General features: G+C 39.9%; 1 protein-coding gene across 1 annotated transcript in view; it reads left to right on the top strand.

Moving 5' to 3' along the window:
* impg2a (interphotoreceptor matrix proteoglycan 2a) overlaps positions 1-25,441 on the top strand; it is a 304,601-nt gene that overhangs the window by 43,353 nt on the left and 235,807 nt on the right. The gene's annotated exons all lie outside the window — the stretch shown is intronic.

Below are 25,441 nucleotides of genomic sequence, written 5' to 3'. Positions count from 1 at the left end.
ACTCTGGTTTCTACCTCCTTCCTTTTATAATTAAAAATCCAGGCAGCCCTAGTAGCTCTTTGACTGTCTCTCTCGCTCTCTCTCATTTCCTTAAGGATCATGTATTTTATTGCCATATTACCATAGGTTGCATTCTCATACAAATAACAGCCATACAAACAGTCAACATGAGAGACGGCAAAAGTCATAATTCTCCAACAACATACAAACAATTTTATATAAATTCACATCAATATATTTATCAAATTACTGTAGTCATCTCCTAAGGATAAGATGTAAGTTCAGGCATCCCTCAGCTAATGGATGAGTACTGTAATAAAATCTGCCAGTCCTGATCATGACTATTTACGAGTTTCAAAATCAAAAGCTAGAATGGGTGGTAACAAATGATGATTTTAGAAGCAGTCACACCACTATTTATAGCTGTCTGCAGTGGAGAGAATGCAGTGTCAAAAGATGGTCAGGACATAAAGGGCTGGTAGAAAGTAGTCAGTACTTCTAATAATATTCCAATCTTTTATGTTCAGAAAAAATAGCCCACGTGGAGATTTCTTGAGCAGAGCAGATAAGTTTACCTCCTATGTTAGAGTAGTGAAAATTGTGGTATTTGAGGAACCTGAAATTCCTCACTACCTCTACATTTTGAGTACAGATACTGTATATAAAGGTGAACAGGATCATTTGCTTAAATTCCCCCACCTGTTTTTTGTTTGCTTGTCATTTAATTTTACATTATTTAGGCTACATCTTGAGCTTCATCAGTTCTATTTTCCCACTGTTGTATGCAGAGTCATCATAATGGCTGCATTTACTAATCATATATTTATAGTAATACATATGACAAATGAGTACTGTTGGAATTTAAGTGGTTTTGTGGCATCATTTTTTTTTTAATTTTGAAGGCGCTTGCTGGTAATCCTACAACAGGCAAAGTTTCAGAGTCCTCTTTCCACAACACCATATATATTTAAGGTTGCTTACACACCTGTACTATGTGGGTTGTGATATCACAATGGCTCAGTTATTTAAAAACAAGCCGCATTCTGTTTAGCATTTATAAAAAAAAAGGAGTCATCAGCGAGAGGTTTTTGACCAATCTTACATTGTTTAGGCTTAGTGGTTTTTGGATCTATATCTTGTTTGACAACTCACATACTTTTTGGTCCTTGGCCTCTCTCTGACTTTTCCTGATTAACTCCTCACCACTCTTCCAAAATTTCTCCTCTCAACATGGCAGATGATTGTACAAACATAACATTTTTACTTTAAACACACAACATATTTGGTTTCTCTTTTTAGAGATATTTTTCTGCTAACAATGGGCAACTAGCAGTAAAAAAGGAGTAGTGATCAGGAGACCAAAACATGCAGCAGGCGATCATAACCTGGAAGTCAGAAAATCCGTCATTAAAGCCCAAATGTAACCAAAAATCAAACTTGAGAAATACTGCCAAAGTTCTATAACATGAAATCTTTTTCAAAAAGTTTCAATACAAATTTTTTTGAAAGTTTATCAGCAATCTCCGATAGGAACAAAACATCAGCACTGATGTTTTATTCCATCACACCCAAGATATCTGTTACCTTTCTTTTTCAATAGTCATTCATTCAAACACAGGAAGTCCGCAGGGGTGTGTCTTATCACTATTACTGTTTACTCTGTACACAAGAGATCTGAGACAGAATAATGACCACTGCTCCATTATCAAGTATGCAGATGACACCATGCTCATAGGACACATATCTGGGGAGGATGAAAGCTACTATCTAAATCAAGTGGACTGTATGGTAAACTGGTGCAATAAAAACTCTCTCTCTGAATGTAAAAAAGACCAAAGAAATTATATTTGATTTTAAGAGACAGAAATCTGTATGTTCACCTATTGTAGTTCTGGGAGAGGAGGTAGAAATAGTGACTGAATATAAATACTTAGGAACTTACCTAAATAACAATCTTAACTGAAATACAAATACAAAAAAATGATTTTCTAAATGCAACCAGCGCTTATTTCTCCTCCATAAACTCAAACTATTTAAAGTAGACAAGGACCTCACGTTGTCCTTCTATCACAGTATGATCCAGTCTGTGATCACTTTCAGTTTCATTGCCTGGTTTAATAGTCTGACAAACCAAAACTTAAAAAAGCTCCAGCAGATTACAAAGTATGCAGCTAAAGTTATTGGGGCTGATGTACTGTAGATGATTTGACTAGTGTGTGTCAAACGACAATGTTAAAGAAACTGGAAATCATCTCAACTGATGACAGTCATCCATTACATGTAGAACTAAAGTTCAGTAAATCAGGAAGGATAGTCGCTTTGAAAACCCACACAAATCACTCCAGAAACTCCTTTCTTCCTAGTGCCATACGTCCATCCATCCATCCATCCATCCATTGTCTCCCGCTTATCCGAGGTCGGGTCGCGGGGGTAGCAGCTTGAGCAGAGATGCCCAGACTTCCCTCTCTCCGGCCACTTCTTCTAGCTCTTCCGGGAGAATCCCAAGGCGTTCCCAGGCCAGTCGAGAGACATAGTCCCTCCAGCGTGTCCTGGGTCTTCCCTGGGGCCTCCTCCCGGTTAGACGTGCCCGGAACACCTCACCAGGTAGGCGTCCAGGAGGCATCCTGATCAGATGCCCGAGCCACCTCATCTGACTCCTCTCGATGCGGAGGAGCAGCGGCTCTACTCTGAGCCCCTCCCGGATGACTGAGCTTCTCACCCTATCTTTAAGGGAAAGCCCAGACATACTGCGGAGGAAACTCATTTCAGCCGCTTGTATTCGCGATCTCGTTCTTTCGGTCACTACCCATAGCTCATGACCATAGGTGAGGGTAGGAACATAGATCGACTGGTAAATTGAGAGCTTCGCCTTGCGGCTCAGCTCCTTTTTCACCACGACAGACCGATGCAGCGCCCGCATTACTGCGGATGCCGCACCGATCCGCCTGTCGATCTCACGCTCCATTCTTCCCTCACTCGTGAACAAGACCCCGAGATACTTGAACTCCTCCACTTGGGGCAGGATCTCGCTACCAACCCTGAGAGGGCACTCCACCCTTTTCCGGCTGAGAACCATGGTCTCGGATTTGGAGGTGCTGATTCTCATCCCAGCCGCTTCACACTCGGCTGCGAACCGATCCAGAGAGAGCTGAAGATCACGGCCTGATGAAGCAAACAGGACAACATCATCTGCAAAGTGCCATAGTGCCATACGACTTTTCAATAAGAAATATCAGAGATAATGATTAAGGTTGTTGATATATATCCTGTAACCTTTTTTTTGGTGTAAATATGTATTATCTAACTGCCTTACCTTAACCTTACTTGTTTCTATTTGTCTGTTTTATTTCATTCTGTCTGTTATTAGATGTAACTGAGAAGGCAAATTTCATGTTTTCTTGTGTAAACATGACTAAATAAAGAAACCTTAAACCTTGGAGAGGCTACAAAAAAAACACTCCAAAATGGCTGCTTCCATGAAAATGAACATCTAATACTCAATGACGAGAGCAAGAATGCAAATCAATATTCATAAATTTCTAATTTTTACATTATGGCCAATTGTATTGTACATAAGTAATCGGTATGATACATATTAATGAAGAGAACTTCTGCAAAATAGAAAGATAAACAAACTCATGCACCTATTTAACCACATCACAAATAATCAACCAATGGTCACTTAGAAGGGCTCTTGGCCTTCAAGCTGCAAGGCAAAGCTGAAAGGTTCCAGCTGCTCATGTGCACACCTGAGCAAAGTATGTTAAGATCACCGTAGGGCTTAAGGTCCTGCTCAAGCAACCTGGAAACAGGCAGGGAGCAAAAGAGAAAATATCACATACTCCAAAAGAAATATACTGTATATCAAGGTAAGAAATTGCATCAAGTATATCACAGAAAACTGGAAAAGTGTGATTATGATGACTAAATTAAATTTGCTATAAACATTTTAACAATATATTAAATTATTGAGACAAGTTTAATACTTGTGTCATTTTTGGCATGACAGCGAGAGATGAAGAGACAGAGTCCCACTTACCTTGAATGCAGAAATGCCACTGTAATTCATGCCCCATTAAAGAGTGCTGAGCACCCCTTGATCCTCTCATTATTTTGCACTATGGATGTTATTTCCTGACATATAAGAGTCCCTCTCACTTTTGATATGAGGGAGAATCAAAAAGTAAAGGAAACTTGCCCATTAAAACCTTTAACTGAGAGCAGATGAACATAAACGTTATATCACTTCTCCACATAGTCTCCCTGCAGGTCAATGCACTTCTTGTATCATTACACTAAATACTTAATTTCTTGGGGTAAGAAGCTTTTTGGTTACTCCTGAATCCAGCTGTGCACCACTTCAATAACCTCAGAGGTGAATATGAGACCATGTAGAGCCTCTTTAAGCGGACCAAAAACGTGATAGTAGCATGGTGCTGTATCAGGGCTGTAAGGGAGATGTGTAAGACGTTCAAACCACAGCTGTTGCATTGCCTCCGCTGTTGCAGCCACTGCATGTGGATCTGCATTGTCATGCATTGCTTGCTGTGAATTGCAGGTTTCAGTTTCTTTCTAAGCTTAGCGCAGTAGATTTCATTGGTCACTGATTATCCATTTTCCTGAAAATATGCCAGAATAGGAACCTTCACGTCCCAAAAGTAAGTCATCCTGATTTTCTTGGAGCATGGCTGTCATTGGATTTTTTTTTTCCACTGGAGAAGACGGGTGTTTCCACTGCATGCTTTGTCTCTTGCTTTCTGATCCAGTGTTTCCCAAACTCGGTCCTGGTGAACCCCTGTGACTGCAGGTTTTTGTTCCAACCGGATTCCTAATCAGTGACAACACCTGATAGCACTGATCTCATTTAATTAGCTGGTATTTTTTTTTCTTTTATTCGACATTCAGAAAAGCATAGCAGCATGATTTTTACATTTATAAGACATTTAGAAATATTTCTGCTTTTGCTATAGATTTAAATGCTTAACTCTCTTTTGTTGATTTCATTATACTTTGTCCTTTCTATGTGCAGTTTTTCCCTCTTTGTTGTATCTTAATAATGACAATTTAAAACGAGCAGATCAGACACCCAGGCAAAAAAACACTAAATAATCAAAGGCTGCAAGTACTTTAGCAACCAACCCATTAATGAGTAAATAATGGATTAATTAAACAATTAGAAGACCTAGAAAAGTAGAATGAAAATCAAGATGAAAATACTGTTAAAAAAAAACAAAAAAACATTATTCCTATATAACTGCTTGGTACATTTTAATTTTTTTTAGCAAACTTAGTTTTCTAATTTCTATTTTGTTCCCTAAACACAGAACTTGGGAAATATCAATTCACTTAATTAGCCCAGGAGTTCAATTAAAAACAGAAACTGGTTGGAACAAAAACCTGCAGCCACAGGGGTTCACCAGGACCGAGTTTGGGAAACACTGTGATAGACCCATGTTTCACCTTTGGTGACAGTGCACTCCAAAACAATTGGATCTTCTTCATGACGTTTCAGAAATTGGGTTGCAAACTTCATGTGCTGTTGCTTGTGCAGATCAGTAAGCTGTTTGAGTACCCATCTTGTGCAAAGTCTACAGTACCCTAAAACTTCATGCACTGTAGCATGTACAGATCCATAGCTGATATCCAAATGTGCAGCAACAGTGGACAACAAAATCCATTGGTCTTCTCTAAAGAAGGCATTTGCCATGTTGATGTGGACTTGTGTGCGTGATGTTGATGGTCAACCAGAATGAGCTTTGTCGGTTACACTTGTTCTTCCTGCATTAAGCCTTTCTACCCATTCACAAACTTTTCGTTTAGTCATGCTGTTTACTCTTTTGTACTGACCCAACATCTTTTAGTGAATTTCAGCAGGTTTCACTCCCTTTGACCAAAGAAATCTCAGTACGGTGTGCTGCGATCCCACAGTGGGGTGTCCATGTTCATTTGACCTTGGCTTCAACTAGACTAACTGCAGAGTGGTGAGACTATATGTCATCATGAACATTACCATGCAATTTTCAAATTGCCTTTACCTTCTGATTTGCCCTGGCATTAGGTTTTTAATTAATCAGTTGCTCAGTTTTTCAAATTGTGGCTAATAGTGTTACCCTAATAGATGCTTAACGTGTGATATTCAATAAGCTCAAATCAAAATGATGCCATGGTTCCTGTGCTTTTTTGTGAAGTGTTAGGGTTCAGATCACCTATCATAGCAAAATAAGGTGTTATTTGTTTTTTTCATTTATTAATTCAAGTTACTTGGAAATGGAAAAGGAAATGACAAGCAGAGTAACAAGATTATACAGGATCATTTCTGTATTTAAGAAAATCAGTGGTGCACTATGGGGTGAAATCAAATTATAGAAAACGAATGTCTTGACAAACAGCTTATCTCAGAAAAATATTTCAACACTTGCCTTGCAGAATTCTATTTGCATTACTGATTTTCAAGAGCCAGAGATGTGCTCCCCACTCAGAGTTTTGGCCCAGCAGGTGGGTCTTGAAGTATTGTGCAGCAAAAGGGATGTGTTGTGAAAACAAGCCTACCATTATTATAAAACATGGATGATAAAGTCTGGAAACATCATGACTTCACCCATTAGGAAATAATAAACTGTCCAGCTGAAAAAATAACATTTTGGATCCTTCCTAAGCAGGCAATTGGTTCCCACACATAAGCATTAGTTTTTTTTTTTCATATAGCTCCAGGCACCTGATGTTTGCTAGCTTTGGAAACAAATAGCAGCTGTTTTTGTGGTTTGTGCCTTGTTCAAAATAACAGCACGTAACTGCCATTCACTATACAGGAATAAAACAACAGATACAAGGAAAATAAAGAAGAGCACTCTATTGCATTGTGCAAAATGGGGCCTTACCTTTCCTCAGAGCTGTGAGTAGTATAGTAGTAGAAAGTTAGGGTCCATATGTTGGTCTCCATTACTTCATGAGCAGCTCCTAAGTTAAGTGATCCCCGCCTTTCCAGCCAGAATTATCAGGCAGTGTAGGGATTCATATAGCGGGATCTACCAACATGCAGCAGAGTAGTTAGATAACATGGAGCCCTCAAAAGGAAGTAAAACAAGAATGGGATAAGTTAGAAAAAAAAGTTTCAGAAACCATCAGATATTTAATTATTCTGATAATTTACAAGGGTAAACGTTCACCCATTTTGACAGTTATATTTTAAAGATGGTGGAAGAGCAAAGAGTAAATATAAATCAAAAGGGGATTAACACAATGCATTGGCTTGAAATTCAATGCACTGCTCACAAAGCTGCAGAATAAGCCAAAAGTATCTGAGTGTCTATAATAAAAACAGAGGTTTTAGAGGTTTCATATTTTCATTGGAAGCAGTCATTTGAAGATGAACATATTGCATTAACTAAATAAATACAAAGAGCGCTGAATCAAGTTGCTTCATGACTGCATTAATGCAAAGGCTGGGACACAGTCATTAAATATGACAAAAACAGAAAAAAATGCCAGTATATGATCTCTTTGAAGCTATTCACATAAGCACTCTGTGGGATTTTTCTGTTGCTAATAAGCATAGTAAAACAAAGTATGTGCTGCTAATAAGATACTGAATTTCATTGCTTCAGCTGTGAAGATGATTGCGTCTACTAGAAATGGCAGATTGCTGATTTCAAAGACTGACAGTACAATGAAGATATCCAATTAAAGTAGGTTTAAATTAAAATAGGAAACAGACTGATTTACATTAGCAATTGATTTAAAGGGGTTTGATCATGTTTTGTCCTTAAATCTAGCAAACATTACAGATGCCAATGTTATAAAAATGGGGGTCTTCCTTAACAAAACAAAGGATACATGTAAGGGGAGGAACACAAGGAGCAGCCAAGCGCCAAATGAACAAAGTGAAAGCAGAGCCCTGTTGCCTCTCTGGTCCTACCATAACAGGTCTTGAACCCTTGGGTACCTGTGGGGGTGTGTATAATATTAATAACCAATAATAATTATGACTAATGAGCACCCCCCTTTTCCCTCACCATCTCACTCCCCCAACTCTAAGTTCTGTAAAGAACTAGATGGAAGGAACTGTCAAACCCCTACCAGGAATTACTTCTGGAAACACCATGAAAACTACACCCCCAATTCCAAAAAAGCTGGGATGCTGTGTAAAATGTAAAAAACAGAATGCAATGATTTTCAGATCTCATAAACCCAATATTTTATTCACAATAGAACGTAGAAAACATGTCAAATGTTTAAGTGAGAAAATGTACCATTTTAAAAGAAAAGAGTAAAGTCATTTTGAATTTGATGGCAGCAACATGTCTGATAAAAGTTGGGACAGGGCCATGTTTACCACCACGTAGCATCCACACTTCTTTTAACAGTGGTCCGTAAGTGTCTGCAAACTGAGGACACCAGTTTCTGGACTTTTGGAACAGGAATATTGTCCTATTCTTGTCTGATATACAATTCTATCTGCTCAACAGTCCTGGATCTTCTTTGTTGTACTTTTCATTTCATGATGCTTCTGGAATTAAGAATGCCATGTGGAACTGAATTTGACACCATTTAAGGACTTTTGTGTATCATGTGTGCTGCAATTTTGTGTTTGCCCATTGCCAGGCAAGTGATGGTCAGTTTCAAGATATATTGCATCATCACACTCCAAGAGGGCAGTATTCAGTTTCTGGTGGGATAATACAATTTGATTTTTTTGGGTGTACTGTGCAGATTTTCTTAGTTGGCTTTTTGATCTTTTGCTTTGAATTTTTGACATTGAAACTTTAAACTCTTTTTAGATTTTTGTCATTTTAAATTTACACTTCCTGATTTTGAGCTTTACTTTAGCTTCTGACTTTGAGACGTGCTGAGCCTCTTTTGTGAGATCTTTCACCTCCAGGTTTTATTTTGTGCACTTAAAATCTGGTGGACGCCTAGCCTAACAGTGTTTCACAGCAAATTACACTTTACATATTCCTAGTTCCATGACCCTGCAGTATTTACTTCCAGGACATTCACCATAAACACTTTCCCTACTGTCCTCTGGTGGAAACCTATCTAACCTCTTTATATAACCACATAATTCATTCCTATCTGGTGCCCAGGACTGCTGGGATAGGCTCTGCTCCTCCACAATCCTAAATTGGATTAAACGTGTTTTATATATTATTAAGCAGTATTTTACATTTTCTACTCTGAAATCCTGAAAATGTGTCTGGTACATTGGCGTATTAGAAATTGTCCCTCTGCTGCTGCTGTGATGGACTATGAAAAATATGCTACACAGTGAGAAACTAAAAGGTAACGTGGATCCAAGAGGTGGCTCCCAGTGAGATAATTTAGAGATAATGAAAAAATCCAAAGATATTAACAATCCATTGAACTTAGTGGTTGCCAAATCACTCGATATCTACTTAAAAGTTTTTAAATTTACTTTTTATTAACAAAAAAAAAACCAAAACATATCCCTAATTACTGTTTGTATGGATCGATTAGAAAATCAACAGGAATCTTACATCCATCCATCCATTATCCAACCTGCAATATCCTACCTACAGGGTCATGGGGGTCTGCTGGAGCCAATCCCAGTCAACACAGGGTACAAGGCAGGAAACAAACCCCAGGCAGGGCGCCAGCCCACTGCCGGGCACACGCACACCCAGCCACACACCAAGTACACACTAGGGACAATTTAGAATCGCCAATGCAGCTAACCTGCATGTCTTTGGACTGTGGGAGGAAACCAGAGTACCCGGAGGAAACCCGCGCAGACATGGGGAGAACATGGGTTCGCTTCCCGGGTCTCCTAACTGCGAGGCAGCAGTGCTACCCAGTGCGCCACCGTGCTGCCCAGGAATCTTACATTTCTCCTGAAACTCCAACTTCCCACCTCTGTCCAAACCGCTGACTCCCTCCCTGTGTGTAACCCAGAGCATAACTTGGCATCAGAATTTTGTGCAATTACGGTTAACCACAAGTCTCACTCAGGGTGATGTGAAATGATCCACTTTACATTTTTAGCTCGAATAACACACGGGACAGAATTCTCCTCCATGTAGTGGATGAAATAAAATCATACTGCAAAAATTGATGAATATTTTTACACGTTTTCATCTCTAAGGTAACTAAACAAAATTCATAAGCAGGCAGAGCCTCCAACTAAAAACAAAATGACAAACAAAAACACGTAAAGGCAATTGTAGTACAAACTGACACCGGACCATTCCTAGAATAGAGCGATAGTAGTGACAATGTGAATTAGTCATCAAATGTTGGCATGGTAGGTGAAAATGATGCATGATATGGTGCTGTACGACCAAACTACCGTAATATACTTGTAATGATCAGATTTGTAAAATGTCCACTAATTGTCTCTTAAACAGTCCCCAGACTGATGTTTACTCGACTAAGGCTGATTTATACTTCTGCGTTGAGCCAATGCTGTACTTATTGCATAGGCATTGAAGCAGGCATTGCATTGCGTCACGCTGCCAGCACATGCCTAAAAGTTAGTTGGTAGTGTTTGTAGCACGCAAGAAAAGAGAATAGTCAATTTAAGTGCAGGCAGTTCTTGCCCTTCAGGATCACCGTTCCTTTTGCTACACATTTTCTTCCATTAATGGACATATTTGTCTCTCACATTTTTTCACTTTTTCATATAAAATATTTAAATGTGTTTCAAGAAATTAGTAGCTACCAAACTGGCCAATCCCAGTTGTTGGGTCGGCGTCAGTGCGACACCTAGTCAAATTTTTGAGGAGCTTTACATTAGGTTGCGCCATAGTTATGCTGTATTTATGCCATAGTCACACCGTAGTTGATGTGGAGTATGACATTGGCTTAACGCAGAAGTATAAATCAGCCTTTATGTTACCTTATTGGTCTCCTTGGATGAAAGCAACGCTAGGAGATTAAATGGAAATGCATGTGAGCAGAATGATGTTGGAAAATTCTGTTAGCACAGAATGTCAGTGGGTTCAGGGGACCCTGTGATACACCATTGTCTTGTCTAAAAGTTGGGCCCTAATAACCATGGTCACTGGATTAAGCTCCAGTCTCCCATGATCCTGAAATTTGTTCTTTAATAGATGGATGGGTTATAATAGGGGAGGTATGGCAGCACATTTATTAACACTGCTTCCAAACAGGTTTACAGCCTGTGATCTAGTTTCTGCTCAGAGATTGCACATTTGCCCCAAGTTTATGTAACTTTTATCCAGGTCTTGAATCCCAAAAGCATCATATTGACATGTGACTATAAAATGAACAAATGCTTATGTATACGTTTGTGCATGCGTATGCCTTGTGAAGAATTGGTAGGCCATCTGTGGGTTGAATTCTATTTGTGCACAACATTGCCAGAGAGACTGTGACTCCTTGTAATGGAATCAGAAAAAGAAAGAGTTGATCAAAGCAGGAATCATTAATCCTTGATTAAATCTGCATGTTAACCTCTTTTTAAACTGATTGTAGAATATCTCGTAACTTCTGCAAGCCATTGACAGTAGTCCTTGTGTATATTTCTTCAATAAGTACTTTATTGTATCCTAATATGTGACTTATTTAAAAATTGTTTTCAAAAAATTATTTTACTACATTATGCTTTAAATACTCATAACTAAATTTAACGTAAGGAATTAAGTGCACATGCAGACATACACAAGTGAATACCCTGCTTACTAAAATGTGGACACTACATTTGTCTTTTCAATAGTGTTAAAAGTGAAAATATAAATGAATCATTTGGCTTACAGTCAAGCCCAGAAAGCTGCAACATACAAGATGCATTATTCCAATATACAGGAGGTTGTATGTTTGGGGACATGAATTCCAAGCAAAATAGGTTTTTCTCAGGAAAACATGTGAATTTCATTAACTTTCTGGAAAACATCTCAACACAGAAGTAAGTCATTATGCTGTCATGGTAAAGTCTTTTCATTGCCATGCAAAGTTTAATGAAGAGTCTGCATCGTGGCATACCACACACGCCTAACAAAGAGCAATAACAAAAGAACTGTACAAAAAGAGTAAATGAAACCTCCTGTCCATAGAAGAGTAATAGCATGGCTTTCCCTCTTGTACACGATAAAATCATTGTTTCTTCTTACTTCTTTTCACTACTCCGTCTCCATTGCTTCAGGATACTTAAATCATTTGCCCCAGCACAATTTTCCAAATGCTGGTCCCTTTATAGTCAGACTTTTACATACACACATGGAAAGGGATCAATTTGAAAGGCTTATCATTGTGTCCTATCAGGCCCAAACTAAAATGATACATTTCTCTGGGGCTTTATCTGTGCCACCTAGGTGACATTAAGTGTTAGCAGAGCTAAAGAAAGAAAGTAATAAGTTGTAAGAAGACTATTCTGAAAAGGAAGCTAAAACCATAAGACCATATGGTCAAACCTGCAAAGGTTTATAGCACTCAGCTGGCCCTACTTGGTCAGACATGAAGACTGAATAGCACCAAATGAGTATAAGTAAACACTACATTGCTTGAAACTGGCTACAAAAATAAAGTTCAGGATGCACTAAACCAAATGTTTTAACAGAACAAACAAAAGAAGCACCTTACCATGCTTCTAGGTCTGATTTTGTTATGTATGAAAAATGCTGCAACACTATCACAGGCAGAGTTATGTGGCCATACCCCTTTGGCATCATATGTTGCATCCCAGATAACAAAAGAATATGGTCAACCAGACAAAAAAAAAACTTAAAAATGAAGAAATACAGGAAAAAGAGCAAAATGTTAACTGAGGGCTACTTATGGCAAAGTGCCTATTGCAGTGCATAAGGAACAACAGCCAAAATGCAAGAGCTCATCCAATTTATGCTTCTCATGACGGTGTGAACTAGCAGTCAATCAGTCATTTCATCTGCATTCCCAGAAGCGGCCCAGTTACAAACATACAGTGGATGATTTTCCAGTGATTTCAAAAAGGTCACCTTTCTTTCCTTCACCTTTACCTTTTTCTTCAATCAGACTCTGATGCCTTTCTTTACCCTCCTTAAGCTACTTGGCCAGATCATCAGATATCAGCTCAGGTGTTTCACATCCTGGAGGAGAGAGCAAACCTTCTTCCAGCATTTTGTAATTAGCAGTGCTATTTCAAGTGACAGATCCCATGCTGATGAACGACAGGCCTCTGTGCTTTGGGCTCACCTCAGATTTTCCATTGCCCTCTTGATGGCTCCATATGTGAAGCTGGAGACACAGGTAACTGGAAAGCAAATGTCTGCAGATGCTGAGTTTATTTTTCCAAATTCCTGAATCTTCGGTTTGCATATTAGTAAATGTTTACTTGTAATGAGTTTAATTATTGGGACTTAAATCAATGCTCAGTGGTCTTCTGGTTGTGCAAGACTTCAATAACCTTTTGTTTGCATCTTCATTATTCTGTTTCTGAATTATTTGTTTACCTACATATGTCTTTGAAGAAAATATTTACATATTTCCAATGCCAAGGTCACAGTTGTGGGGCTGAAGGGCACGTTACAAAAGTACTGGCCACAAAGATCACAACAACATGCACAGAGGGCCATGGCAGAAACACTTTACTGTAGCTGAATGGCTGACAAAAATGGGCTATTTTTTATTTTTTTAAATGTTATTGGGAAATCGTCTCATTTTTGTCTTTTTGCATGTTAGACAGTATGTACCATTCTGATTGGACGATTCACACAGCAGGAACATGGCTTTTAACACTCGCATTCGCATGTTGTACTACAGCTTGTACCTTCGGTTTGCCCGATGTTTATTCAAATGTTAGGTTCCCTTTGTGGAGATAGTGTGTTCTCCCTGGGGTTAGTTGGACTTCCTCTGGTGTCTGCTCACATATCCAAACAAATACCAACAGACTTCCATTGTTTCGTCACAATGTCATGCGCAACCAGGGAGGTTCATCCGGGCTTTTCGTTCACGACCTCTGGAACAGACAGGATAGCTGCTTCGAGCTCCTGTCACTGTAGGTGAGTCAAATTATCACCGAAGTTAAGGTTCAATTTATGAGCAAAGAGGGAGCAGGGCTGTCTGGAGAAAGGATCGGCATCCCTTTCCTTCCACGGTTTCAGCAAATTGACATGATAAATCCGCTCTTTAGGTCGATGATTAGGTTGGATAACCAAATAATCAACCAAACCCTTCCTCTCCTTAGCTTCATATGGGCCTTGCCAATGTGCCAGTAATTTGGAGTGTGAGGTAGGAACCAATACCATGACTCGATCCCCCAGGAGGAACTCCCGAAGGGATGTACCACAGTTGTAACAACGAGCCTGGGCTACTTGCACCTTTTCCATGTGAGATTTTAAGAGGGGCCTAATCTTAGCCAATCTATTGCATAATTGCACGATATATTCAAGTATATTTACAGAAGAAAGGGCCTCCTCCTCCCAGCATTCTTTTAATATATCCAATAAACCTTGGGGTTGTCGTCCATATAATAATTCAAAGGGAGAGAAACCCGTGGAGGCTTGTCGGGTATGCAAAAAGGACGAGGGGGAGGAGCTGATCCCAGTTCCTTCCATCCTCATTGACTACCTTGCGTAGCATCTGTTTGAGAGTTTGATTAAACCTCTCGACCAGACCATTGGTTTGAGGATGATATACTGAGGTCCTTAAATGTTTTATCTTCAGTAACTTAGCTGTTTCCCTGAACGTCTCCAAAGGCGTCCCTTGATCCATCAGGCCCCTACCAATTCCCATGCGATAGCCTTAGATGTAGCTGTAGTGCAAGGGAACAGCTTCAGGATATCGGGCTGACCTCTGGCTGTAGGTTCGAGGGGTCCCACCAGGTCAACCCCGATTTGTTCAAAGTGGACATCTATTAAGGGTAAAGGGATTAAAGGAGCGCGGCCCCTCCTAGGAATCTGCCGCAATTGACATTCTGGGCAGGATGTGCAAAGCGGAGGACCTCCTCATTAATCCCAGGCCAAAAAAATCAGAGCTTGATCCGCTCTAAAGTTTTTTCAGGGTCCAGATGGGCTCCCAGGAGATGGGTATGAGCCAGTTCACAGACTTGTCGCCAGTAAGTCCGTGGAACTAACAGCAGGGACCTTATCTCTCCCTCGTGGTCAGCCACCCGATATAAAAGGTCATTCTTTAACACAAAGTGGGGACCTTGAGGCATGGGATTCACTGTGCATTGGCCATCTATTAAGACCACTGTATTTTTTTGCAAATTTAAGGGAGTCATCGTTCCACTGCTCCCTTTTAAATGAAGCCAGGTTCTGCCTAAATTGAAACTGCAGACAGCTGAGAGAATCAGTTCCAACCTCAAGGGCCATGGTTTGACCCAAGCCGACGCAGCGCTTGAAGATGACGTGTCACACTGCGACGGCCCAGCCGTTTCCACGTCACTGTCAGTGGCCGAAGTCTGACCCTCCTCCGGCTGTGAACACGGCGTGGAGGTAGCTGAGGATGGAGTGTTGGCGTCCATGACAAAACCTAGTGTGTTTTGGAGGATCAGCGAGTGTTACAGTTGTCTCATGGGGAAGGGAGGATTCTCGAGGACCGCCACCACTATTTTTCTTAAAACTCCGTTTTGGCAGATGTAGCAGGTGGCGGACATCCCCGTGAACGCATCTTAAATTTACGCCATTGTTGCAGCAACACTAGATGGCGAACAACAATGGAAATGGAAATGCCAGAGTGAAATGAAGAGGTAACCTTGAGCCCATTAACTATCGCTTCTCCCGTATGTGAATAGTCCAGAGGGTTAGTAAAAGCATAGTGCCCCCTCCTCCGCACCTCTCCGCAGACCCCCACGTCTCCTTGCGGAGCCCGCCGCTGTGCACCAGGTTTTTCCGGAGCTAGCTCCGCAACGTGAGACTGGGACTTTAAGGCAGGGACGCAAATTCGTCGGGGTTCACACGGGTTCTGTTCCGGATCCCCAAAGCAGGTTTCCGCTCTCAGATGATCTATGATCTTGATTAAAGAAATCATATTTTCGCACGTCTGTCCCCAGGCTAGCTGGGCAATCTCCATAGGGAACGCATTTATGAGCAAGGCACAGGCTACCTGCTCAACTACCTGTCGGGCATTCTTTTTATTTGGCCTCAGCCAATTCCCGACTTTCACCCAAAGCTTGTACACCTGCTCTTTGGTGTACTCATTTGGGTGGAATTCCCAGTCCAATACATTTTTTGCCTGCCAGCCTGAGGCACTCCCACCTTTGTCAAAGGTTTACCTTTGTGGGACATTGTTGAGTGGTCCCCTTACTCAAGAGCCCACAACTAGTCCCTAATGTGTTCCCTTCTGAACCTGGCTCTCTTCTGTAGGTTCCTTGTCCACTAGCCCAGGATCCCTTCTCAGGTTTCTAGGTCGGAACCCACTCCAGCTTCCCCCTATACATCCCAACCAGCCCTCACTCGGCGACGTGGGAACGATACTCTCCTATCTGACGCTTCTTGGCTTGGTGATTTCAAGGGTGTGTCAAGTCTTTTTTCTGGTGTGGCTTTTGGTTCCATAAGGAGGCCATCATCCTGCCGACTACGCCACTGTAAAATGAATAGCCTTGACACACATAAAAAGGTTTGGGGCAGCCACCCATATATTGTCCCTGGCTGCAGAAGGGTTTTGGTACAGCACTCATGTGCACTATTTTGAGTTCTCCACTTAACTGACTAGTGGAGGAAAGATAAGCTGAAAGGCGGAAGTGATGTCATCTGGCCAGAACCAGACGTGACTTCAGTCTAGGGGCCGGAACTGGAAGTGTCGTTGCATCAGGCAGGTTTTCCCATTTTTGGCCTGTAAAGATAACAGAGGTGGGTTTAGTGCACCGCGCCACCCCCTGGCCTGGCGGGTAGTTACCTCCACTTGGTCCACTCCTAGTCGCACGTGTGTGACAAAGGTAAAATATGAAAATGAACAGATGGGTATATATACAGTATGTAGATTTAGTCTGTATAGTTATATACTAAGTTAGGGATTTTCCAGTGTAATAACAGAAATGCTTCTCTGTGGCTTCCCTTCTGAGATTAAATTTCGGGAAGGTAATTTTCAATTGGCAAAATATTTTCCTGATAACACATGTCTTTGTCAATCAGGTGTCAATCAGGTGTCTTGGCCAGGCTATAGAAAATGCAAAAGCTGGACGTAACTGTCATATAATTTCAATGACCCCCTGTTGAACTAGCAAAATGAGTAGTAATGTTAAAAAGGAAAAAAAAAATGAAATGCATAAATGTATGTTGAGGAAATGAACTGGCTCGGTTAATGTATTCCCTATCAGACCAACTTGTAACAGAACATACATAAAAAGCCTCAGGGAGTTCAGGCAGCCTGCTTGACTTGCTGCCACCCTCTCCCTAGGTCTGGAGAATGACATTGGTTACAGTCCTGTCTCTTATTTATCCGAACCGAAGAGTAAATTAAAGAGTTATACATGCATCCATTCATTAATCAAGCATATGCAACAAAAGGGTTGCTCTGTGGATGTCCTTGATCTTAGATTATAAGCCATGATGTCAAAAGAGAAACAAGATCCAGCAGAACCACACAGAGAGGAAGACAAGTTGCCACATCATAGCAGAAAGGAGGAAAGTGCTAGAGAGCAGTGTAGGATATTTGTTGAAATTGCTGTAGAAATAATGTCTCTAAGGACCTGGGCCAGACTATTAGGGAGTCAGGAGAAATCCCTCACAGCAAATTGTCCCTTGGGAGAGCATATTAACATCAGCTGTTTATTTGGGAGGGCAGGCAGCCTGACCCTTTCATTTATTACTCAGACTCAGTGCTAAAGGATTACCTGGACTTTCAGAGAGAGAGCCATGTGAGAGATGGCTCCGGGACTTTAAAAGCTGTTTCTAAATCTTGAAGTAACTACTGGTTGGATTTTAAAACCCTGTACTTTGAAAGGTTAATTCAGCTTAAAGATGGGAAGTGAGTCAGAGTAAGGGCTTAAATGGTTGGCAGATAGAGAGACAGGGGCAGACAGGAGATGGAAAAAGGTACTACTTCATGCTGTATTTTACATTAACTAAGTGAGGGAGAGTTAACTCTGTGTGGCAGGATAGATACAGATATAGATATACAGTATACACAATGTGTAACTTATAGTTAGGCTGCTTGAAAAGGCATGCCACAAGAGTATGGAAAACAGGACTGGGAGATAGATGGGAAACAAGATATAGCAAGATGTCATTACTGGAAAAACAGAAAAACCTACTGGCAGATCCAAAATGTAACCTAAATTCTTTATTGAGGCACAAAAACTAGTCTTTTAGCCAAGAAAAACTTCATTTAAACACACAATAACATCTGCAAAAAGTACAACGGGTCTAACTTTATATCCTATTACCTATGAAATCACACAAAGCACAACCACATACATTATCCCCTGGCAACTACATAGAGACTGTTATAGTAACTCTGTAGATAATAGCGATGCCTACAATAATACAAAATGGCATTGCAGGCTGTAAAATTTTTATTCACTCACATCAACATTATAATCATTACATCTTGCCTGAAGAAGGGGCCTGAGTTGCCTCGAAAGCTTTCATATTGCAATCTTTTTAATTAGGCAATAAAAGGTGTCCTTTTGCTTGACTTCTCAGTGGATCGGGTTAGTAAATGGATGTATGAATTGATTTTTGAAACTAAACAGAAGAGCACATTATATTTTTAATCTGGATGTGTGCTTTGCACATCATTTCTAGGAATATTTCACTAAAATGGAGATAATAAAGAAACTACTGTGTTACTGACTAGCATTAGGCCATTTTTAGTATTAATGATTTGTGGTTTATTTCCAGTATCTATTACCTTTGGTTTCCTTAAAAAGTAAAAAGCACTTGAAAGTATGAGAATGTAACAGGAGACTGCATTATACTTTCTTTGCTTGTATGATCTGATGAAACTAACAACTTGGATGGAACTGAAAGGTAAAACACTTGTTAAAAAGAGCACAACAGTAATGGATAAGTTTAATTGTTAGGGAGCTATGCAAACATTTTTAAAGCAGGTATTTGGTATTTTTGAGCAAGGCAAAAGACATTTTTGACAATACATGTGGGAAACCCAAAGCTCGAAAACAACACTTGATTTAAGTGGGATGACAGTACCACTAAACTAACCAGAGTCTTTATTGTTAATTGCTTTACTGTTTCAGACAAAAATGAATTAACATTAGGTTTAAACTGTGTCATCACATACAGCTTCAGTCAGCTTTAGGATCTTATAATAAATCAAATGTTCCATTTATATTTTGTGAAACCTACTTAATCCCAATTCAGGAGTACAGGGGACTGAAACTCACCTTAGCAAAAGAGGAGCTGTATCTTGAAATGTTATGATTTACACATTTACCATGTCAGAGCCCTGTACTACAGTACCCACTAGCACAGCCCAGCCCTCTACCCAACATCAATTATTTTCCTGTAAGCTTAATACTCAAGAAGTAGTTTGTTCCCAGACACACAGCCATCTAGTGACTGCTTACACACAATACTTTAATTGTTGTCTTTTTTGAGAAAGTACTAATTATAACAGGTCCACTTCCTATTGCAGCTACACCTTCTATTCATTTTGACCTGTTCATGGCAGCCTGGTATCCTATCACATTGGGCTTCCTATTCTTAGAAAAAAACTACATGGTGTGAAAGATAGCCCAGCAACAGACAGACACGACATCAGATGTCCACAATGTACACGGTTTATTTACAATATTTACAGTGCACAATCCAGTTCCGCTAACTCACACACAGTACTCGGTCCTTTTCTTCACCCGCCTCCACTCTTCTCTCGCAAGCTCCGTCCTCTTCCTCCCAACTCCAGCTCCCCGAATGGAGTGAGGTGGCCCCTTTTATAACGCATCCGGATGTGCTCCAGGTGCTCCCAATGATTTCCCTGCAGCACCTTCTGGTGTGTCGGAAGTGCTGTCCTCCAGGACTGTCCAGGCGCCCACTAGTGGTGGCCACGGGTCCCGACAGGGTTGAGCTCCTCAGCTCCTTGTCCTTGGCCCTGATGGAATCCAAAGGGGGCTGCCCTCTTTTGCCCAGGGAAAAACAGTGCCCCTCTCGTGGTCCGACATTCTTCCAGGCGTCACGGTGGGGCAAGATCCCTGGGGCCTCATGTATAATGCTGTCCGTAGAATTCACACTGTAACATGGCATACAGACAAAAGCGGAAGTGTTCATAAGCACAAAAAAATCCAGATGCATAAATCTGTGTGTTTGCCAACTTCTACGTGCTTCCGCTACGTAAATCCCGGTCAGCGTGAAAAGTAACAAACGTGCATGTGCCTGCTTCCCCGCCCCAACTCCTCCCAGAATTATGCCTCTTTGAATATGCAAATCAATATAAATAGCCCTTAATCTCAGCCTTCTGTGAAAAGACAATGGCAAAAGCACAGGAGAAAATAGAAGAAATTCAGCGAATATCAAGTGGAGACAAGGAAAAAGTACTATTTGTTGGTTTAAACAGTGGTATAAACAACAAAAGGAAGTTGATCAAGTGACATAGTGTCGGAGAAACTCTAAAGCTCAAGTTCACAAAGTCGCACAGTGCCCGAAATAAAAAAGAAGTTGTCACATATCAAAGTCGCTGTGAAAAGGCTGGTCGTGGCCCACTGTCTGAGTGTCATATGAAAGCTTATTAGGGTACAGAGAAAAAAAAATTGGCACACAGTGGGAAAAAAGCACGAAATGTCAACTTTAATCTCGAAATTTCCACTTTAATCACGTAGTTTATTTTGTCATTAAAGTAGAACATCATAAACTTTATCTTAAAATTATTTAATTTACTAGTTTCTCAAATCCCATCGTAATTAAAGTAGCACATTAAATGCTTTCTTTTGTATTTGATCCTCTATGTGTTCTATGTGTGTGAATCACTATGTGCTTCCGGGCTTTCCCTTCCTCCAACAGGAGACAGAATCCATTACATTCGTGATATTACAGCTCTCTGAATAATTAAAATACTGAGATGTATACGTGATATCATTTTCACGATGATAGGAGTTAAAGCATGTTATTAAATGGCGCAGTGATTTTTCATGTCTCACGCAAGATGCTTGCTGCACCATGCGTGACCTTCAATGAAATAATTTATTGCAGCACTACAGTCTCTTTCAAATGTACTAACCCCCAATTCCTGTCCTTACTTTTCTTTCTCCAAATACCCAATCGCCACACAATCAGCTCTGTAATAGACATTAAGCCATCTGTAAGCTTAGAACGCCGATTCTTCAAAACTTTTAAGGAACACTGAAATATCTTCGTAGTACTTGTTTAATTATTCTATCCATCTATCCTTCCAGTGTCGCGCCAGCCCCAACAAGAATACAGCACAAGGCAGGAACAAACGGAGCGCCAGATCCTTGCTAGCGCAGCGACACCGTGTCATCACATGTTTAATTATTAACAATATGGATTATTTAAACGAAGTTAAAGTTTTTTCTATATAATATAATAAACATATTTTGCTGCATTTCATCTTAAAAATGATATCGTCATCATATGTAAATATGTGCTTTAGGTGGCTCAGGTTGTGCAATATTATAACTGTAGTGCAAGTTTACAGTGAGGTGATTGTACTTATAAGTACAAACAGTTCTACAAGGAGCACTTGATGGACTGATTGAGTGCCTTTGGAGTTCTTGGGATGAAACTGTTTCTGAACCGCGAGGACCGTACAGGAAAGGCTTTGAAGCATTTGCCATGTGAGAGCAGTTCAATAGACAGCATGGCTGAGGCAGCGTGTGCTTGTTGCTGTATACCGATAATTCTGTTTCCGATCTGCTGTTGTAGATCTGTGATTCCCCACTCAGATACAGTGATATAAATACTCAGAGTGGTGTAGTGAGAGTAATATGGAAAAAGATGATCCCGCTGTGGCAACCCTGGGAGTAGCTGAAAGATGGAAAAGAAGGTGCAGTGATAGTACCAACGCTAAAGCAGCTATGGTATTTGGAATACTTTGGCTATTCCCTGGACCATTATATTGTTACAGGTTAATTTTCAATCAGATGCCTTAAACTAATAAACAATATGCAGTTAGTTTCAGTGTATATGATAAAGCCGTGTCAGGGATGTGGATCTAAAAAAGAAAGGGTAACCACACAGGAACAGTAGCACTGCTTTGACGCTGGTTGCTGCCAGTTTGCAAAACCGAGCGGAGAACTTGCGTACACCAGGGTTGGAGCTACCGTGAAAATGTGCATGGCTTTACGCCAAGTTTAGGTTTTATACATTGCGATTTGAGCATGGAAACTTTTGTACGCAAAATTTTTGTGCGTACACACTGTTTATATATGAGGCCCCTGGTCATCTGCCACAATGGTTACAGGCAACATCATGATATACAGTGATCCCTTGCTATATCGCGCTTCGCCTTTTGCGGCTTCACTCTATCGCGGATTTTATATGTAAGCATATTTAAATATATATCGCGGATTTTTTGCTGGTTCGTGGATTTCTGAGGACAATGGGTCTTTTAATTTCTGGTACATGCTTCCTCAGTTGGTTTGCCCAGTTGATTTCATACAAGGGACACTATTGGCAGATGACTGAGAAGCTACCCAACTTACTTTTCTTTCTCTCTCTTGCGCTGACTATCTGTGATCCTGACGTAGGGGGTGTGAGCAGGGGGGCTGTTCGCACACCTAGACGATACGGACGCTCGTCTAAAAATGCTGAAAGATTATCTTCACGTTGCTACCTTCTGTGTGCAGCTTTTAAGTATGCTGCACGGTGCTTCGCATACTTAAAAGCTCAAAGGGCACGTATTGATTTTTGACTGTTTGTTTTTCTCTGTCTCTCTCTCTCTCTCTCTCTCCCTGCTCCTGACGGAGGGGGTGTGAGCTGCCGCCTTCAACAGCTTTGTACTGGCGGTGCTTCGCATACTTAAAAGCCAAACAGCCCTATTGATTTGTTTGCTTTCCTCTCTGTTTCTGACATGCTCTGCTCCTGACGCCCACTCCTTTGAAGAGGAAGATATGTTTGCATGTGAAATTTGCATGTGTTCCCCATTTCCTTGGGGTTCTCCAGTTTCCTCCCAATGTCCAAAGACTTGCAGGTTAAGTGAACTAGTGATACTAAATTGCTAAATGTGTGTTTTGTGTGTGTGTGTGTATTCTATCTGTGATGGACTGGCACCTTGTCTAGGGTTTGTTCCTGCCTTGTGCCCTATGGTAGCTGAGATAGGCTCCAACCCCTTACGTGACCTTCATGTGGATTAAGTGGGTAAGAAAATGACATGACATGAAAATGAAGGCTGATACACCCTTTGGTTTTGGTCCTCTTACCAACCTGATAAGAGCAAATGACAATCTCCCCTGCACTGGGTACCCTAATATTTGCTTTATTACTTCAATCACTCAAAATATAAAAGCAAGTATACAAATTTAAAAGCAATGTGGTAACTATTAAAGTATATTAATACCAGTTGAAGAAAACATAAAAGAAAATATAAATAGATAACAAAGTCAGAATGTATATAGTCTTAGAAAGATTACTTAAAATCAGTGGCTTTTTAATTCAGTAATAAGAGTGATGCATGAATTACGTTCTCTGATGTCCAGATTAAATGGTCTCTTTCACTTTTTGACGTGTTTCAGTCTCTGACATCACTTCTTCCTCTTGTTGCTCTCTGATCCTATGGATGAGCTGTTATTTAAGTTAAACATACATGTGGGTTTCTGGGCCATACACATATGACTGGCAAGTTGTCCTGGTTATGGATGGCTCTGCCCCAAAGCTTTGATCCTCATACATATCTATGCAATCTCAGGTTGTCTGCCATTCTTACACTATTAAGTTGTAAACTGTCAGACCATTTTAAACTAAAAACAGTATAAATTACTTAGATAACAAGACACATGCATTAAAGTTGTAAATGACTGGCAATTTAATGGTCACAAAAAAACAGAATGTCTAATTATTGAACAAATGGAAGAAAAACAATGGAAATTAGTTGGTATGTTGTCTCCGAGGGTCATATAAATTCCTTTGTAAATTATTTAGGTTCTTTATAGTTCATTATAGTTTGTGTCAACAAAGTAAAAAATACTTATAATAAGGGCAGTGTGCAGTTTCAACAAAATTGTTTTTTAACCTCCAAGATTAATACTAAATATGTCCTGCATATAGCAAATGCTGAACAATATAAGAACACTGGCCAGACTGGATGTGGTGGCTTTATTTGCATTTCTAGTGCGATCATCAAGAAAAGTCAAAAGATAAAAATAAGCTGTCAATAATGGGATCTAGGCAAAAAGTAGAATAAAATAAATGGTAAAAATAAGATAGCAAGCATGAAATTTATATCCTGAGGGTCCATGGCTGTGTTACAACAAATATACAGTGTTAAAGAGTGTTACAGAGAATCCTATAAGACATCCTCAATTTACGTTTAAATAAAAATCTTAAGTGACCACAAATTGCAAGTGCGGAGCAGATAATATTTCCATATTTCTATATTTTGAGCAATGGCAGGTGAAAAGAATATTCCACCCAAAAATGATAATTTTCTTAAATGTTACTTACCCCCTATGTTTTGTAATGATGAACGAGAAAAATTTTTAGTCACACATTTCATGGAGAATGAAGATTAAAAAAGTTTATGGCATAATACCAGCAAATGGTGGCCAGTGCTGTGCAATTGCAAGCAATATGAAAAGCATCAATAGAAAAAAAAATCTTTCTCATGTCACATTAAGGCCACATCCCAGTTATCCAATCTTTTGCTCACAACAAGCAAAACACATGTTTTTTTGGTGTACTTATTGTTGAGTAAATGCTTCCAGAAAAATCAGTGCACATCATAAACAAGAAACACAAGTAATATGGGACTAAATTGTTGAACTGAAGATCTCATTCTTTGGTTGAAAGTCTTCTCTTCAATTCAAAAACGGCGAGATGAAAATAAACAAAATGTTTTTCAGTGGATCTATAGCTATTCATACTGAACATGTTAACTTCTGTTTTCAATATTACAAAAAAAATATAACAGTGTTAGAGAAATATAGACTCCAGAGCCACCTGATTAATTCCTGAGCTACAAAGTGAAAGCTATGAGGAAAGTTTGAAGGAATTTGATCTGTTTAGCTTAACCAAGCAGATTGTCGGGTGACAGGATAGAAATGTTCAAAATTATCAAGGAAGTAAGTCTGGTTGATTCCTTCTATAACTCTAAAACGTGTCCTTCAACAAAATACATTGCAATGATGGACATTTGGAATAACATGCAAATTTTAATACCTACTGCAAATGCATCAAGGCTTGTCTATACCAGATCCAATAAAACTCCTTACTTTTTCCCTTGAAATGGATTACTAAAGAAAAAAATGACATATTAGTGAAATAAAAAAAACATAAACATTATATTTGGACAAGCATATTAGAGAAATGACCACAATGAAACTTTCAAATCCATAACATTGGCAACTGCACAGTCGATATGAACAAGCACTGGATGTCTGATTTTTGTCCTTGGCTTGATATACTGTATGCTGGTTCTG

Source organism: Erpetoichthys calabaricus, chromosome 4 (genome assembly GCF_900747795.2).
Source record: "Erpetoichthys calabaricus chromosome 4, fErpCal1.3, whole genome shotgun sequence".
Taxonomy (NCBI): Eukaryota; Metazoa; Chordata; class Cladistia; order Polypteriformes; family Polypteridae; genus Erpetoichthys; species Erpetoichthys calabaricus.
Note: the sequence above shows the minus strand (reverse complement) of the source record. Positions and strands in the feature narration are given on the sequence as shown.